Source organism: Nyctereutes procyonoides, unplaced genomic scaffold (assembly GCF_905146905.1).
Source record: "Nyctereutes procyonoides isolate TBG_1078 unplaced genomic scaffold, NYPRO_anot_genome, whole genome shotgun sequence".
Taxonomy (NCBI): domain Eukaryota; kingdom Metazoa; phylum Chordata; class Mammalia; order Carnivora; family Canidae; genus Nyctereutes; species Nyctereutes procyonoides.
Genome location: NW_026575034.1, coordinates 11,601,418 through 11,619,832, shown reverse-complemented (window position 1 = coordinate 11,619,832; position 18,415 = coordinate 11,601,418). Strand labels below are relative to the sequence as shown.

The 18,415-nt window shown below is 33.1% G+C and overlaps 1 protein-coding gene across 1 annotated transcript in view; it reads right to left on the bottom strand.

The window, feature by feature from the left end:
- The window catches only part of SOX6 (SRY-box transcription factor 6), a 411,290-nt gene extending 393,108 nt beyond the window's left edge, over positions 1-18,182 (bottom strand). Inside the window, exon 1 of the mRNA XM_055317952.1 lies at positions 18,142-18,182. The gene's annotated coding sequence lies outside the window, so the exon portion shown is untranslated. The remainder of the gene's footprint in view (positions 1-18,141) is intronic.
- Between the last annotated feature and the right edge of the window lie 233 nt (positions 18,183-18,415).

The window sequence follows — 18,415 nt, the reverse complement described above, 5'->3', positions numbered from 1 at the left end:
AACTGGTTGAACTTTTCTGGAGGGTATTTTGGCAATATTGGTTAAATACTTTTAAAAAGTGATTACCCAACAATTCATTTCTAAGAATTTGAAGAAATTATCAGAGATGTGTGCAAAGATTGACCTACAAAGGCAGTTACTGCAATGTTGTTAATAATAATAGAAAATCACAACAACCTTAACTATAGACGATACACTAAACTTTGAAAGGTCCACAAATAGAATAGTATTCAACCATTAAAAATTATTCAAAAGAATAGTGGTATCATGGGAAAATGTAAATTATATTATAAACTGTTAAATTAAAAAAAAACAGATTATAAGGTATTTGTTACCATATGACTCCATTTTTGTTTTATTTTTTTTTCATTTTTGTTTTATTTTTATTTTTTTCCATAAAGAAACATAAAATTTTAATACTGGATAGATACACAACTTGATATTATAATGATTATATATGGACAGTAGGAATAAAGCTTTTCTTCTTTTTCTTTATCTTTGTATGTGCATGCTTCCTAAATTTTGTGTATGTGACATCTGTTATTTTTGTTACAAATAACAAAGTTTATTTTAAAAAGAAAAAATATGCAGGAGAATATTTAACGACATGAGAAAAACTATCATGATACATTAACTTTTAAAAAGTGGCTTGCCAAATACCATGTGCAGTAAGACACCATTTTTCTTTTAAAAAATATGTGTACCTAAGATAAGCTTCAAGGCTATAATCAGTTTAAGCATTTCGAGGTATCTGTAAATATCAGTATGGTAGTTTCTTTTTATATTTTACAAATTTTCCCCAATAATCAGTTTGGTTTTTAATCAGAAAAAAATCAGTGGGAAAGACTATATTTTACCATTCTAACTAATTATTTAACAAGCCTATAATTTCTGGAAAAGCAAAAAAAATAACATGCTGCCTTCTTATTGTCAAAATAGATACAGAAAGATATCATAGTTTTTCCACTAAAAGCAAATCCCACAAGTGTATTAGGATATTCTATACAATCAGAAATTTTATTTAAGATTTTGAAACTTCATAAATGTATTATATCAAGCTGCAAATGAGCCCTACAAAGCAATCAGGCAAATCTTCTCGATATGCATCCATCTAATGATAGATAGGTAGATATAGTAAAATAAGATAATCGCAAATGGTTAAGCAGATGTTTAAAAAAAATATGCTGACACTGGTCAACAATAAGGCAAGACAAAAAAAAAATGCTTAAGGGTTAACTATTTGGCAGTGTGGCTTTACCAAAGGTCCAGACCCAAATCCCTAAATACCTGGATTTCTAAGTATGTGATCTTGAGCAAATCAGTTAATCACACCATTTTGGATCAGCTTTAAACTTAGAGTAAAAAAAATTAGACTCTTTGGTTTTAAAATTACAGTTAAAAATTTCATACAAATATTTTTAAAATGTCATATGACTAAGCTAATATAAACCCTGGAGTACTTCCAAAATTATTATCTACTTAATTAAAGATAGATGAAGATGGTAATAACATGAGACAAAAAGGGAACTTTTTTTTTTAAGAAAGAAAGAGGATGAAGAAAGAAGAGAACTGACATCCTCAATAATGAGGCATTTCTTTAACTGGGAATCAAGTCTTAGGAAAACGTAGTGGCTTTTTCCTATTCTCAGAAGACCAGAAGAACTGGGGACCAAACTTGAATTTTGGCTGTGAGCCCTAAGTCTAACTAATCACCCAGGAGCACTTCTCCACATGGAGAAGTTGATAGAGCATCAACAAATTCTTTATCAAAATCAACACTTTGTAACATTGAGAAAATTAAAGTGTTGTAATCTATAAATGGCCCAGCCTGTTCTGTTAAAACTTTATCCAAATTGCACACTATGTTTAAAAGCATATTCAAAAAGAGTTTCTTTTTACCTCTCCTACAATTTTTTAAGTTACATATGTGTTCTTCCCTCTCTTAGAAAGTTTGCTTCTTCTTGTAATTTTGCCTATGAGATTTATACACATTTTTCATGGAAATATGCATCATATGGTCAGTTTCATTTTTACTCTCAAGGGACAAAATATGATTTAAATTTTTTGTACAAAAATCTCCAATCCTTTTCATTAACTTTCACTGACTTTCCATTTCCTTAAAATTTTACCTTCTCTCCTCATCTCCTCTTCCAAACCAAATACACACACAAACACACCCAGAGGCACACACAGGCACAATGCCAGACTTTCAAAAATAAACATTTAGAAATAAAATCACCTGAGGATGACAAAGTTGTAAGCTGTTAAAAAAAAAAAAAAGTTTGCTAAGGTAACAAAAAAAAAAGAAAGAAAGAAAAGAAAAGTATTTGACATTCTAATCAAAATCTGGTAATTTTTATCTAAGTCAGTGTTATTATCCAAAATAATAAATTACTATTACAATAAATTAATTCTCATAGTTAATTATTATAAAAGAGAAGCAAAAGCTTTAAAAGCAAAAAATATTTTCCTATCAAAATGTTATTTTTTACTTTACTTATTGCAGGTCTTCTGGATATTTCAGGGTTACTCCTCTCCCAACCATCATCAAAACATCCAATAAACACCTTTCTCAGACACTCTCTTCAGCTCTTAAATAACAACACACTTGCTACCTGTGCATATAAAGAAAAAACTACATGTTTAATTAAATACCTCAGCTTCAGAAGTTAGAGTCTCTCCTCTGTCCTTTTGTGGCCACAGTATCTTCATTGGAAGCCTCTATTACTGTCATTATTTCTAATTTGAAATCATCCTCTACCTCCACACCCTTCCACGAAGAAAATATAGCTTTTATCTTTGTCTAGCACATGCACACCATAGTGGGGGGGGGTGCTAAAGAGTAAATTACCACTTGCAACTTTTTTTGATAATGAAATAGCAAATGAGCAAGGAGTCCTCTGTTATTATTGGATACTAGTGCACATGCAACACTCAAATCAGCAGTTGAACTGCACTGTTACCCTATTTGCCTAATGTATCATATTTTCAAATGCCAGAGAAAATCTCACAACTTGCAGGAAAATTATCTGAAGATAAAGAGATGCTATATTTGATACCTCTGATGAAGCTTGTGTCCATTCTGAATAAAATACTGTAACTTTGCATGTTTCTGTGCTTAGTTCCAAGAAATAGATCTAAAATGAAGTTAGAGTTCATTGGAAGGTCATTGTCAAGTTCAGGGAAGGTCTTAAGGAAGGAGAGAGAATGATAGAAGACATTATTAAATTATTTGTAAAGTGAAAAATAAAATATTTTGATAGGCAAAGACTTAAGATTATTAGCAGTTTTTACAGGACTCTTAGATTTGGAAAATGGTTAAAATTCTAAATTAAAATAACAATAGCTAACACTTATAAAGCACTTATTGTGCAACAAGCATTATTCTAACTCCTTTACACATATTAACTTACATAGTCCTCAAAACAAATAGTCCAAATATGTGTATTATTATGTATTATTATCATTATCCCCATTTTACATATGAGAAACTAGACAGAGAAAAATTAACGTGTCCAAAATTGTACTACTAATGGTAGAGTCAGACAGTTTGAATCTAGGCAGATCAACTTTTAAGACCAAGTTCTTAATCTGCATTTCAACTACCCTAAGAAAATCCTATTGAGGCTTTTTGCTCCTTGAAATTACCCTTTCATTTCATGTATAATTTTAGACATAGACATTGAGATTAAAACCCATTTGCCCAAGAAATATAGCTATGGACAATAAATATAATAGTGTTTTGGCTAATTACTAAATTAACTTCTATGTAATTCCATAAATCAGTATCTTTTGATAAAGATATACACTCTTGCTTCTACGAATTATAAAAAAAAGGTCTTATTTAACAATAATAAGAATTAGTAGATATTTGTTAACCTCATTCTTTTAGGATTAATTTGGCTTCAAGACTGAGTTGGCTTTGACCCTTTTTCCATACTTAAGTCACTACATTTCTCGATAGACTCCTTGTACTGTAATATCCCTATAATAGAGAGACGAGGAGAATTAGAAATGAAGCAAAACCCAAACCAGATGTCTCAAGGTAATACACTACGGCTTATTTTCTTTTCTTAAAGGAGAACTCCTGAGCTCAGAATCTATTTACTCTTACTTCAGACATAATTATAGCACTTTTCATTATTTGAGGGGGCACATCTGGATCCAAATCCTGATTCTACTACTTATTAGTAGTATGATCTTAGCAAGTTACTCAGATTTTCTGACAGTAGGTATTTTTATCTGTAAAACAGTCCACCTCACTGGACTATAGCAGGAATAAACTCAATTGACATAATATATGTAAGTTTCTTAGCACACTGCCTGGCATATAGTAAGTGTTCAATAAATGGTTGTTACATTAAAAAGGATTGAACTAATAACAATTCAAAAACTTGTGGTAAGTAGCATAATTTATATGAAAGCATCTGCACTAAGTGCTGTACAACAACAAAAAAATAACTCTATCAAAAGTTAATTTTCTCTCTCTTCTTATCAGCCCATAGCTGAATAGAAGTAGCAGCTTCTAGGAGTATAGAAGGAGAAATGATATTTCTAGAGGCAAAAACACCAATTACAGAGAGATGACAGCTTAGCGTCTGGAAACAAAGGCAAAAGCAGGAAACCCAAAATGCAGATACAAAAACTCAAAGAAGTACAGCAGTTTCGGACCACTCAATAAATAGCCTTAACAAACCCTCAACTCAAGGAGCAGCTCAGGAATCAGATGTTCATAATGATAACTCTGAGCCATCAAGACAAGCTGTTAAGAAATTCAATTTAAAAATTGTAACTTAAAACTAGATATAACCTCAACTATATATACATTACACCAAAATTTTAACAGGAACTACTATCCCTGGAAATGGTGATTTTAAATATACTCTTACTTAATGTTTCTGTATTTTCTAAATGAGAAACCATTTAGGAAATTAGAATGTACAAATAAATTGTAAAATTAATGTTGGTTGCTTAAAGAGGTAGTCTTTAGAAGTCTAAGAAATACATGAAAGTGTAATAGAGGAATTAACTTATTCTATATTGAGCCCCTTGTTCAAACAGCCTATGTTGATCCCAGGACAATAACAGTTTGACAAAAATGTGACTGATATGAAAAAAAATGGTTACATGTTGCAGAATAAAACCACTTGAAAAAGAAAAATGCTAAAAGTAGATTCATCTCAGAGGTGCTATTTTAAATAGCAGTCAATATCAACACAAAGCTTATAACAAGAACCACATATGATTACCTCTATCTTTGCTTGCAACAATTCTGACACACCCTCATTTTTAGGGTTCAAAAAATGCTTAAACAACTCTAGGAAAAGAACAAAATAAACTGATAAAATAGAAAAAAATTCAAGAAGCATAGGCAAAAGTGAAGTGCACTTTTTGAAGCTTCTAATAGAAATTAGAATCCTCTAAGCAAATTTTGCTATTACTAGGAATCACTGACTCTGCACGGCTGGAAAGAAAGAAAGAAAAGGTGGCCGCAAACAAAAAGTAAATTAAACTATCAGAAATGAACCTATGGCGAAGTGTTTTCTCTCTGATTTACAGTATGTATCTCTCTTTGGCAATGTCCAAATGAATACCATGTACAATTAACAGAAAACATGCCAGAGAGCTATACAGCAGATTTTAGAGGCCTGTTTCACTTAGAAAAAGTGCTTCTTCTCCAGAAATATAGATCATTTTACTCTTTCTCAACTAGAGCTCTAATATTAGAAAGAGAAAAGTGGGAGAATAAATAGGCACAAAGTACTGGGACACTGGAAATTCTCAATTACTTGTATTGGTATTATTATCAGCAGTAGTAACATAATAATAGTACAGTGCTAATACAGATCTGAGAAGGACTAAATGAAATACAGTTCCACAGTTAATCTACAGCATAACCAGGACCAGGGTTTAATTATGTGCTTCCTCATTTACAATTAATATTCAGTTAACCCTTTCTATAATTTCTTCTAAAATTTGCTTATCTCCGGATCTAACTTGCACTTCAGCTGATTCAGCTGTGACTATTTCATTTCTTGGACTCCAACTGTCAGTGGACTAAAGGCAACAGGCACCATTAATACACAAGGCATCCATATTTTGTAATACAAGATAAGTCTAAATCATACCTGTAAGTTGTTTTCTTAAGTGCATTTTATCTTTGGAAAACAAACTAAAAAGCTCCTTAGGTGTGCTCTCTCTCAATAGTGTCAATATTTTCATGTCTTATTTCTTTCATATAAATATACAAATAAATATAATGTTAAATAATTCCATTACTGGTTACTTTCAGTAAACAGAAAGGCAAAGAAAAAAATAAAACAAATAATTTTCCTTTATTATTATGTTTGGGAGCATATTTTCATCCACTTTAAATTGGATACACCCAAATCTTAGAAATGCAAACTCCTGTGATCACAAATAATTTCTAATTTTTTCAGTGAAGTTTGAGAATCAGGCTAGCTGACTGTGTCATGGTGCTTAAAGGAAAGAAGGGCATAATAAATAAGTTTCTGGTACTGATTCATTTTCTGCTCTTTTGAATTAATTAATGCTGTGGAAATCCCAGGCAACTGCTATAGCATTTGTGATTGAATTGAGTCCAAAGGAGAAAAATATGTAAAACATTATTTAATTAAAATTTTGAATTTTTTTCTCTCCCACTTACTATCTGCTAGGTATTAGTCATTCAGACTAAAAGTACAGTTTCATTTGTTGCTGTCAAATTAACTGCCTTAGTTCACTTCAGTATCTGTAGAAATTTTTGGTATCTGGAGCCATACCTTGAGTATGTGACTCTCAAGGTCCTGGCCATATTTCAAAGCTATCTTTGGCAAACGCAAAAAGTTACAGGAAGACTCTGCTTGTATCGGTATCATATGGCTCTTGAGGAATGCTAGTGGAGACTTTTTTTTGTCCTTATACATGTTGTTTTGCATTTAGCTTGGGGAATAAGGCAATAATGAGAGTTGGAGGGAAAAATCCATTCTACTTTAATAATTTTATTGCAATGCAGTAAAAGCAAAACTAAGAGAAGTTTATCTTTTATTCTAAGTTGAGGATGCCACATTGAACAATCTTTCTTTTTCTACTTGAATTATAGTCCTAAAACATTAAATCTGATCATGACAATCTCCTGCTTAATAATCTGTATTATTTCCTCATAACCTGTATGATAAACTCCAAATTCCTTGGTATGGATATCAGACCTATTAATATCTGATTTCAAACCATCTTTCTAATCTCATTCTCTGACATCACATATACTTGACAACCTAAGACCTGATTTTTATTCTCTGTTGACTGTTCTTGTCATCTATGCCTGATTTCTTTTCCTAGAGCTTACAAGCTTCTTCCCAATTTATGACCCTCAAAAATTCTGTTCCCTCTTATTCCCTCTTATTTCTCCTCTTCACCAAATTACCTCTACTCGTCTTTAGGTCTTGGCACTAATCACTAATCAGTAATGCAGTCACCATCTTTGATCACAAACCAGGTTAGGTCTCCCTTTCCTTTCATACTATTTATTATCTTATAATTAATTATTTAATTCCTCCTCTTCTTTGGACTGTAAATGCCTAAAGAAAGGAACAGCATACATTGTAAGTCACCACTATATTCTAGACCAAACATACTTGGCACTCAATAAATATGGAAGATTCTCTCATTATTCTCTCAGTGTCCAAATATTCATTATGTGAATTTCCAAAATTATGTAAGAAGTGAAAGGTAACAAAATACAGAAACATTCTCTAATGGACTTAATATTTATAAAATTTGTCTTGCACAAACATCCCTCACAAATTAACATATATCTCATCCATTTGGGTCAATTTCTTTGTATCTTTGATAATCTCTGCTCAGTGGTTTTAAATTTGTCTGCACATTGAAAACACATGAAGCCTTTAAAAAGTAGTAATAATGCCTGCATCCCATTCCCAAAGATTGATTCAATTGGTTTAAGTGGAGCCTAAGAAAAGGGAAACTTTTAAAAATTGCCAATTTTTTCAGTGAAGTTTGAGAATCAGGCTAGCTGACTGATGAATACTGCATTGTGGAATGTTGTAAATAACTTTCAAAATAAAAATATATAGTGACTGCAAAATGAAACTGCAAGTCTTGCAAAGATGCAGGAACTGATGAGAAGAAATACAGTACTAGAGAATAGCACAAATTATTGATGAATCAAGAATTTGCAGTGAGGGAGTGCCTGGGTGGCTCAGTAGGTTAAGCCTCTGACTCTTGGTTTCTGCACAGGTCATGATCTCATGGGTCATGAGATTGTGCCCCAAGCAGGGCTCCATGCTCAATTGGGAGTCTGCTTGAGGAATCTCTCCCTCTACCTCTCCCATATCTACACTTTCTCTCTAAAATAATAAAATCTTTTAAAAATAATAATAATTCACAGTGAGACTATATAAAAACGGAAGAACCAGAAAAGGCAGGAATTATGGTTTATACAGTAGATTATTCAAAGATAGTGATTTGAATATAAAAACATTAAGCAAAGTCCTTAAGAAATATTCTTTGCAAAAATGACCCTTATTATATGGTACCACAATATCAAAAGTGATGGTGCTATCACAATATTTGACCTGAAAAATTACTCTTAAAAAAATGCAGTTAATTCCTTCTTCTAAGAATTAATGCATAGTTAGAATTACAAATGAAATGTTCCCAATAATATAAACTTATTTTTATTCATTTCCATTCTAATTTTTAAAATTGAGTCAAAATAAAGTTATTCTTCCCATTGTTTACCATGTAATTTTTATCTCCATCCACTTAGTATTTTAAAATACCAAAGACCTTGTATTACATGACCTTGCAGATTAGAGGCAATTCTACTTTTTTCCTTTTATATTTTTATACTGTCTCCTTTCCTTCCCTCATTACAATGGTTAGGAACTCTGACACAATGTCAAATAGGATGAATAAGCATGGGCTTTAATTATCTTGTGCTCCATCTGGAAAGAAAGCATTCAATATTTCACCATTACATATGATGTTTGTTAGTTTTCACATATTTCTTCTGTGATCTTTACTGACTGGCCCATCAAGTTATTTTCATTTTTCATAGATGCATTTTTCAAATTAAGGACATGATTTTCAAAACAACAACAAAAAAAAAACAAAAAATTACATGATTTTCTATTACTAGTTTGCTGAGAGTTTTAAATTATGAATAGGTGTTTTCAAATAATTTTTCTTTATTTATTAACATGTTCATATTATACTTCTCATTTAGTCTGTTAATATGGTGAGGTTATTCTAAATGTTCAATTAACCTTGCATTCCTAGGCTAACCTCTATTTTCTTTTTATATTGCTGAATTTAATTTGCTGATGTTTCATTAAAAATTTTTGCATCTATAACCATTAAACATATAGGTCTAAAATTTTCCCTTTTTTGTTTTATTTTTTAGGTTTTCATAATAGGATTATGCTAGTCTCATGAGGTAGGAATTATTCTTTATTTTTTGGAAAAGTTTACATAAGATGGGCATTATTTCTTAAATGTTTGATACAATTCACCAGTGAAACCATTTGAGTCTATAGTTTTCTCTATAAAAAGTTTTTTTTTTTTTAAGATTTATTTCTTTTGGGGGGGATTAAGGGGGAGAGGGAAAGAGAGTCTTAAGCAGACTCTGTGCAAAGCACAGAGCCAGAAGCAGGGCTCAATCTCACAACCCTGATATCACAACCTGAGCTGAAACCAAGAGTCAGGTGCTCAATTGCACCATCCAGGCGCCCAGAAAGTTTCCTTTTTAATTAAAAAATTCAACTTATTTTATAGATAAGATGTTAATTATGTTTTCTGTTTCATCTTCAGTTGGTTTTAATAAGCTGTATTTCTCAAGGAATTTATCCATTTCATCTAGGTACTACATTTTAGACAAAGATTTTCATAACATTTCTTTATTGTGTTTAATCTCTATAAATTCCGTAGTGAAAAAAAATAAATTCTGTAGTGATGATTCTTTTTTCATTCCTGATATGGGTGGGTTGGGTTCTTTTTTCTTGGACCTTATAAAAAAAGTAACTTTTACCTACAAAGTATTCTCTTTTTTTTAGCAGTTTATTATAACATGCCTTGGTGTACTTTTCTTTGTATTTATCCTGTTTGGAGTTCATCAAACCTCTTAAATCTGTAAACTTGTATCTTTCACCAAATTTGGAAATTTGGGGCTATTATTTCTTCAAGTACTTTTTCCACCCTAATATTGCTTTCCTTTTTTTTTTTTCTGGAACTTATTATATATGTTAGACCCTTTAATATTGTCCTACATGTCCCTAATGTATTCATTTCATTTCCAATTTTTTCTGTGTTCTTTAATTTGGATAATTTCTATTGATCAATTTTCAATTTCACTGACTTTTTCCTCTGTGATCTTTACTGACTGGCCCATCAAATTATTTTCATATTTTAGATATTATATATTTCAGTTTAAAGTTCCCATTTAGTTCTTTTTGTAATTTCTCTCTCTCTGATAAAATGTCCAATTTTTCCCATATTTTTCTGATCTTCATATTGTTGAGTAATTTTGGATTATATATTAGATACCATGATCATTATGTCACGGAGATTCTTTTATAATGCTCTAAAGAGTGTCATCTTTGTTTGTTTTAGCAAGATACTTATTTGCTCAGACCCAAATGGCGTATTCTGTCTCACTGGAATGTGTGGGAAGCAGCTCAAATAATCTGTTCAGTTCTTTGAGCTTTACCTGGGCTCCTTAAAGCTGGTCATGTGTATGCATGGTTTAGGGATCAGAGACTGGGGCAAAGTTTGTACATAGAATTTGGGGCCCCCATTCTGTGGCTCTTTTTTTTCCCCCAGGTTTACCTCCTCACTTCCCAGCAGCTATGGTTGCCCCAAAGTCTGTTCTGGTTCTCCAGGCCAGAAAGACTGCTAATTTTTCTATTGGCGTTTTATTAGCCCAACACAGCCCTGCCCTCATGCGGGAAACCTTAAAAATGATTACCTTACCCCAATATCCTTCCCCTCTTCTTCCAAATTCCATCTCCTTTCAAGATGTAGCCTGCTTTTGGTTGTTCTGCAGTGTCTTCAGATAGTTTTTTGAGTTTTGTTCAGGGCTATAGCTGTTACTTTCACTTAATTTTAAATGGATTAATTAAATGGCCTTTTCTCACTACCAAATATCCTCTGATAATAAAACTTCTTGCATTGCCTTGGGGTGCCTGGATGGCTCAGTCAGTTAAGTGTCTGCCTTTGGCTCAGGTCATTATTACGGGATCCTAGGATCCAGCCCCGTGTTAAGCTCCCTGCTCAATGAGGAGCCTGCTTCTGCCACTCCCCATGCTTGTGCTCTCTCTCACACTCTCTGTCTCAAATAAATAAATAAAAATATTTTTTAAAAAACTAATTGTATTGCCTTAATGAAGGATTAAATGACACCACACTTTTTCACTCCTCCATGGTGTTACATATTCAGAATACTTCTGCCTACAATGTCTTTAATTCTCATAACCCTACCAAATAGAATTTTTCTGTGCCCATTTATTTATTTAAGAACATAGTAAAGTTTTGCCATCCTCCAAGTTCTAAATACCTAAAATTTCAACTGAGAATATTTTAATTGGAACTAACTCAGATGTCTATCAACATAACAATATAACATAGTATAAAATACTACATAGAAGAAAATAAGGTGGGACGCAGCTGAGCGTCTGCCTTTGGCTCGGGGTGTGATCCCGGAGTTCCGGGATTGAGTCCCACATAGGGCATCCTGTATGGAACCTTTTTCTCCCTCTGCCTGTGTCTCTGCCTCTCTCTCTCTCTCTGTCTCTCATGAATAAATAAATAAAATCTTTTTTTTAATTTATTTTTTATTTATTTATGATAGTCACAGAGAGAGAGAGAGAGGCAGAGACACAGGCAGAGGGGGAAGCAGGCTCCATGCACCGGGAGCCCGATGTGGGATTCGATCCTGGGTCTCCAGGATCGCGCCCTGGGCCAAAGGCAGGCGCCAAACCACTGCGCCACCCAGGGATCCCCTAAATAAAATCTTTTTTAAAAAAGGAAAAAAATAACGTAAAGCTATATATATTGACAGAAATCTAAGTTGTGATTATATTTTATTTTTTAAGATTTTATTTATTCATTCATTCATGAAAGACACAGAGAGAGAGAGAGAGAGAGAGAGAGACAGAGACAGAGACAGAGACACAGAAAGAGGGAGATGCAGGCTCCATGCCGGGAGCCTGATGTGGGACTTGATCCTGGGTCTCCAAGATAACGCCCTGGGCCAGAGGCAGGGGTTAAACCACTGAGCCACCCAGGGATCCCCCTGAGTTGTAATTTTAATGAATAAAAAAGGATATGTAAAATATTTGTGAAAAGGAGAAGTGTTACCTCACACAAAATAAAATTGCATATTTCTATATAATTATGTATACTTGTATATAATTATATAGAAAGAGGTCTAGAAGCATACAAACCAGATTAAGAATGGCAATTATGTTTGAGAAGAGAAATAGAATTTAGGGTGGAGAGACATTAAAAAATTAAAGTAAATTCTCTTTACTTTTTTCCCAATAATTATTCATTGAATATTTAATAAATGCCTGCTATATGCCAGGAACTATTCCATAACAAAAATGTATTTATGTATTATACTTGTATAATTTTTAATTATTTTTAGTTTTTTAAATGAAATGTATTACCTCAATAAGGACAAATCAAAATAACAGAAAATCTCTGAGATGCTAAAAAATGTGATCCTTTATCTTGTCAACATACCAGAAGTTCAGGAGCCTTTTAAATATAAGTATAAAGGGGCACCTGGGTGGCTCAGTGATTGAGGGTCTGCCTTTGGTCCCACATCAGGGCTTCCCACAGGCAGAATGCTTCTCCCTCTGCCTATGTCTCTGCCTCTTTGTGTCCCTCATAAATTAACGAGTAAAATCTTTTTTAAAAAATAATAAATAAATAAATGTATACAAATTTAGTGTTCTTTTTAAATCTGTTGTCGGTGAGACTAAATTCTTATTCTCCAGATCTAGAACCAATGAAGAAACGAACTGATTACTCTTTTTTTCCCTTAAAATATATTTCCATTTTCTTATGCTAATTTTTCTGAGGGTTAAGGATGGCAGGTGAAGTCTAAAGTTTTTCTTTGAATTATTTTCAGATATCAAATGGCTGTCAACAGATAAAAATATACCAATTTTCTTATTCACATACTAGAGTAAGCATGACTGAGGAGTCCGGAGAGGAAATCTGGCCTTTATGAAGTTCATTCTTTCTTGATATTAACTGAGGAATGTATCTTTGTTCCTTATGTTGATTCACCTCCCCTTCTTAGCCAGTTGACATAAAGGCATCTTCTTATAAACTTTAATACTGAAATAACTTGGTATAACTCAACTTTTTAACCTTCTTCCCCAATTCCTTTAAGTAATAAGCCCTTCACTACCTCAGCAAAGAAACTCATTCCATTTTTAGACAACTGTAACTGTTACAAAGTGTTTGTCTTCCACCATTCCTGTGATTCTGGCTCCTTGTGACTTTTACTGCTAACTTACGTTTGACCCTCCAGAGTATGCACTCTTTCCCTATACAGCACTTTAGCCATTTCAGACAGCTACTGGGTTCTCTTAAAACTTCTTTCCTCAGGGTAAACATGTCTGGTTCTTTTAACCTAAGAGAAGCTTCTACCAACTGCCCTAGAAATGGTAAAAAAAAAAATTAATTTCTCTGCAACCAGATTATTTACCCAATTGAAAAATACAAGTTTTGGCTTTTACCCTAATGTAGCACACAGCCTTCCTGGCTAATCATTACAAATACTCCTGGCACTTGTCTCCAAAGAACTATCCCTCCACTTGCCTGCATACATGTATATATGCAACATACACACTCTCTTCCACTATTCCTTTTTTAAAAATCTTTTAAATAGGCACGAGAATGTGTCTATCCTGAATTCATGTGACGGGTTTCCATCCAAGGGGCTTGTACTCTCTGCTTAATCACATGGTTTTATTTGAACTATAGTTCATTTACTCCAAATTACAGTATTTCATTCTTACAAGATCACACCTATTTCTCCTTATTTTTGAAGCCCTAAGATATCAGGCATGAACTAGGACCATTAAACTTCATTCATAAACCTTAATTTAGAATAGGTTTAGCAATGTGTCTGTTAATTATATGCACTTAACCATCTCATTTCCATTTTTCTGGAGATTGTTAACTACTGTGTATCTCTAGAAAATTACAAAAAAAAATTCAAAATGTTTAAGTCTGAAAAACCTATACAGGACTTTCACCTAATTGGTCATGGTCCTTTGAAGAACCTAATTATACCCTCCAATCAAAATCTTTTTGAAGGAGTAGAGCTGGAGCAAATATTAGTCTGCCCTAGAAAACTATACCTAGGATTTTTTTTAAGCTTTTGTCCAAGCTCCTATCTGATTTCTATCCCAGTTTTCCTAGCATTTGAAATAAAGATAATAAGACTCTAATTTTACCCGAAGATTATACAACATAATATGTGAAAAAGTTCATGTTAGAAGTATAAAGTATAATAAAAATTTAAGGTACAAATTTTTTAGGGGGGATGTAGGAGGAGAGGGAGAGAGAGAATCTTAAGCAGGCTTCACACCAGCGTGGAGCCCAGCATAAGGCTCAATCTCACAACCCTGAGATCATGACCTGAGCCAAAATCAAGAGTCAGACACTTAACCAACTGAACCACCCAGGCGCCCCTAAGGTACAAAATTATTAAATAATGGGACCTTCCATGACCACAAAGAAGCATTCTATAAATTCTCTCCTTTTAACACTGACGTGTTAATTAAATTCTTTTTTTCTTCTTTTGTATCTCCTTTTCCCATACCACCCACCAAAAAAAAAAAAACCCAACATTTCAGCATAATTTTATAGCCTCAGATTTTAACTACAAATGTCAGCAAAGATTTACGTAGAGTACAAGGTATGTATATTCTATATTTTGAAACCCCAGCCCTCCTCTCAGACTGACTTCATTTTTGTCCCTTTTTTACAACCTTTTCTATATTCTCCTGAAAAAAAAACCAGACTGCCTAACAATATTATAGCAATTATCACCCATATTAATATTTTAGCTATAATTACCCACTTCAAACTCTTACAATTGGCTTCATGGCTTTCCTATGTGAATATATCAGATATATTTTCTCAACTACATGTCCTAAATTTTTCCAGATTTTTAGAGCCCATTGTAGAGTTTCCACATTAAGATTATAGCCACTGGAGCTGTTCTATAAATTTCTAGTTTGAAAGCTCAGTTTTTGCATCCAGGAATGGAGATTTCCCAAAATGAAAATACAGAGTGAAAGATCTCACTGAAAAATAAGCAGCAACAATGGAGAAAAGCTGTCAAATGTTCTATAGCTAGAGGATAAGAAACCAAAAAGGTCCCAGCCACCTCCCTCATCCCAATCTTTGCTAGCTTTAAATTGCCTAATTTTACCTAAACAGTATATGCAAACTAAACCACAGGCCATTTTTATGTAATTTTCTTTCTCTCAATCTCCCTTTCTTTTTCTTTCTCATTCACTATATTCTCCTCTGTAATAACAAATATTTATTGAATGTCTGTCATATACCAGACCATGTGTGCTAAATGCAAGGGAAGACATCTGAAAACAAAATAGATCAGTCTAGAAGAAGGACAGACATTAAACAAAATTCACACACGTACATAATTTAAAATTGCAGTACTACTATGAAATAGAGTGGGAAGCAAGGTCTTTACAGATAGACAAGATTGGAGTTAGAAGGATCAGAGAAGCCTTATCTGAAGAAATGACATTTTTAAACAGGGACCTGAAGGATGAGCAAAAGACATTCTGATAAAGAGTGGGAAGAAATGTATTCCAGTTGAGAAGACAGCATTATGTGAAGACCTTAGAGCAGGAAAAATGTGAAAGATACAGACCAGTATAGCAGCTGAATTAGAAAGAACTATTGGGGGGATCCCTGGGTGCTCAGAGGTTTAGTGCCTGCCTTTGGCCCAGGGCGTGATCCTGGAGTCCCAGGATCGAGTCCCATATCACGCTCCCGGCATGGGGCCTGCTTCTCCCTCCTCCTGTGTCTCTGCCTCTCTCTCTCTCTCTCTCTCTCTCTCTCTCTCTCTGTCTATAATAAATAAATAAATAAAACTTAAGAAGAAAGAAAGAAAGAAAGAAAGAAAGAAAGAAAGAAAGAAAGAAAGAAAGAACGAACTTGGGGGATAGGCAAGAGCTGAGGCTGGTAATGCAGTGGCCAGATTGTGCAGGGGTTTTGCAGATTAAAAGAATTTTTTGTTTTAACTAAAGTGCAATAAAAAGCCAAGAAAAGATCTTTTCCGGATTTCAAAGAATAGGAAGTGGAGTTTTTCCTCTTGTATAAAGAACATGGAATTTAACCATAAGAATAAAGAGAGGCCATGGCAATGACAAACACCAAATTCAAGAGTGATTACCTCTGGCAAAAAGAGAGGAAGACGTGAAATTGAGAAAGAGTTCACAAGAGGCTTCTTCTGTATTGGTAAGTTTTTATTTCTCATAAATACATAGATATTTTAACCTACACTTATACCTTTTTATATAATTTTCATAAAATGTTTTAAAGATATTAATGAATGCTAAGAATTCACTGCTTCATTTCATTCTCCTCTTCTTTCTAAGGTTCATATTAAATAAATCTTCCAACTTTGAGAAAGACAAGCACATGGAATTAAGGGATCTCCCCTCTTATACATTTTGTTTCTCGGGCCTTTATTTTCTAGACTTTAGCGTCAGATCTTAGAGGCTCTTCAATTAGCTTATCTTTTATTTTAGCATACACTATAATCCTTGTAGCTTTCCAACATCCCCAGAGTTAATATGAGGATTAAATGAGATAAAGCATTTAACATAGCATTTAGCCCACAAGAGCTCAATAAATTTTAACTGTTATCTTTATTATCTCACTTATTATGGTCTATACTTACATTCTTACTCCTAAATATGGGCCAGAACATCGTAACTAAGAAAAAGCTGAGTGTATATGGCCAAACGGTGCTCTGGCATTTTTAATGCATATATTGTATATATTGACTATATACTGAATATACTGTATATATTCATAAACACAGACACACAAATACATGCACAGGTATATATTTCCAATATTGAGTTTATAGTTTCATAGACACACTTTTTCTGTTCTCATTGAAGCATTAAACAACAAAATATTAATTTGAGGCCTTTTTACTGTCACTAAAGAAATACCTTAAAGAAAAGGGTTAAAATTCTGCATTTGACCGTACACAGTTACAATTTAACGTCAGTTCAGTAAGTTTGCTAATTTCTCCTCAGTACAATGCTACACTGAAATGATTTATGGTTGCCCAAAGCTGCAATAATATTCAGTACAGTCCATACTATGTTTAAAAGGCTCATTTTTGTAATGTCAAGTAATTCATGCAAGCTTCAATCTTTTGAATTGAATATTGACATCAAAATTTCTTCTACAACAGGAGAAGCAGTCTTTGATGCAAGAACATTATTAAAATCTTATCTTTTCCCTTAATTTTCTTTGTACAAATAGCACAGATCCTCTCATTTCTTTCCTTCCAATTCACAAATACAATAAAAGCTGTCTTTAGAAAGGTCCTTAAACATCACGATGAAATGAGTGTTAGGACCCAGAAAATAAGAGAACTTATGACAGTTTTTGTTACCTAGAAGTCTGGAAAGTATCTCACTGAATTTTATGTGAATATTATATTTTAAATTATATTTTCGTACCTAAGAATTTGCTCTCGTGAAAAAACAAGTTTGCCACTCGATATTCTTTAGTCTGAGGTTTGGACTCAGATTGTTTTAGTAATCATTCCTCCATGCCCACTTCCTTGTTCTTAATCACAAATCTAATCGTGTATTTTTATAAATATTCAAAATTAAACATATTTATCTACTTAGGTAAATAATTTTCAGTTAACTTTTACCGATAGCCTAGGTAGAGGTCTCATTAACAAACACATTCAGAACTTTTTAGATTTGTTCTGGCAACTTGTAAATTCATAATAGATCTAACTGTTTAAATATATTAACATTCTGGGCATTTAAAAAATGAATATAAAAGATTAATTCCAAGTTTTGTTTTACTTACCAAGCTCTGCCATTCCACCTCACTGCCTGAACAATATTATCAGCGCTTCGGATACTCATTCTTGCTAAGTAAAAGGATATTTCTTCTCTAGCTGGATTAATAATCAACTTTCTAGATAGTTCATTTGTAATTCTCTTCTGGTTAACCCTTAGTATTACAGCAGTCTGCCCAACTCATGCTAATCAATTTATGAAGCAGGAAGAAAAGGGTGAAATTCAATTATGCAGATAACAAATGGAAAATAAAAATGAGGGACAGTTCAGATTAGGCACAA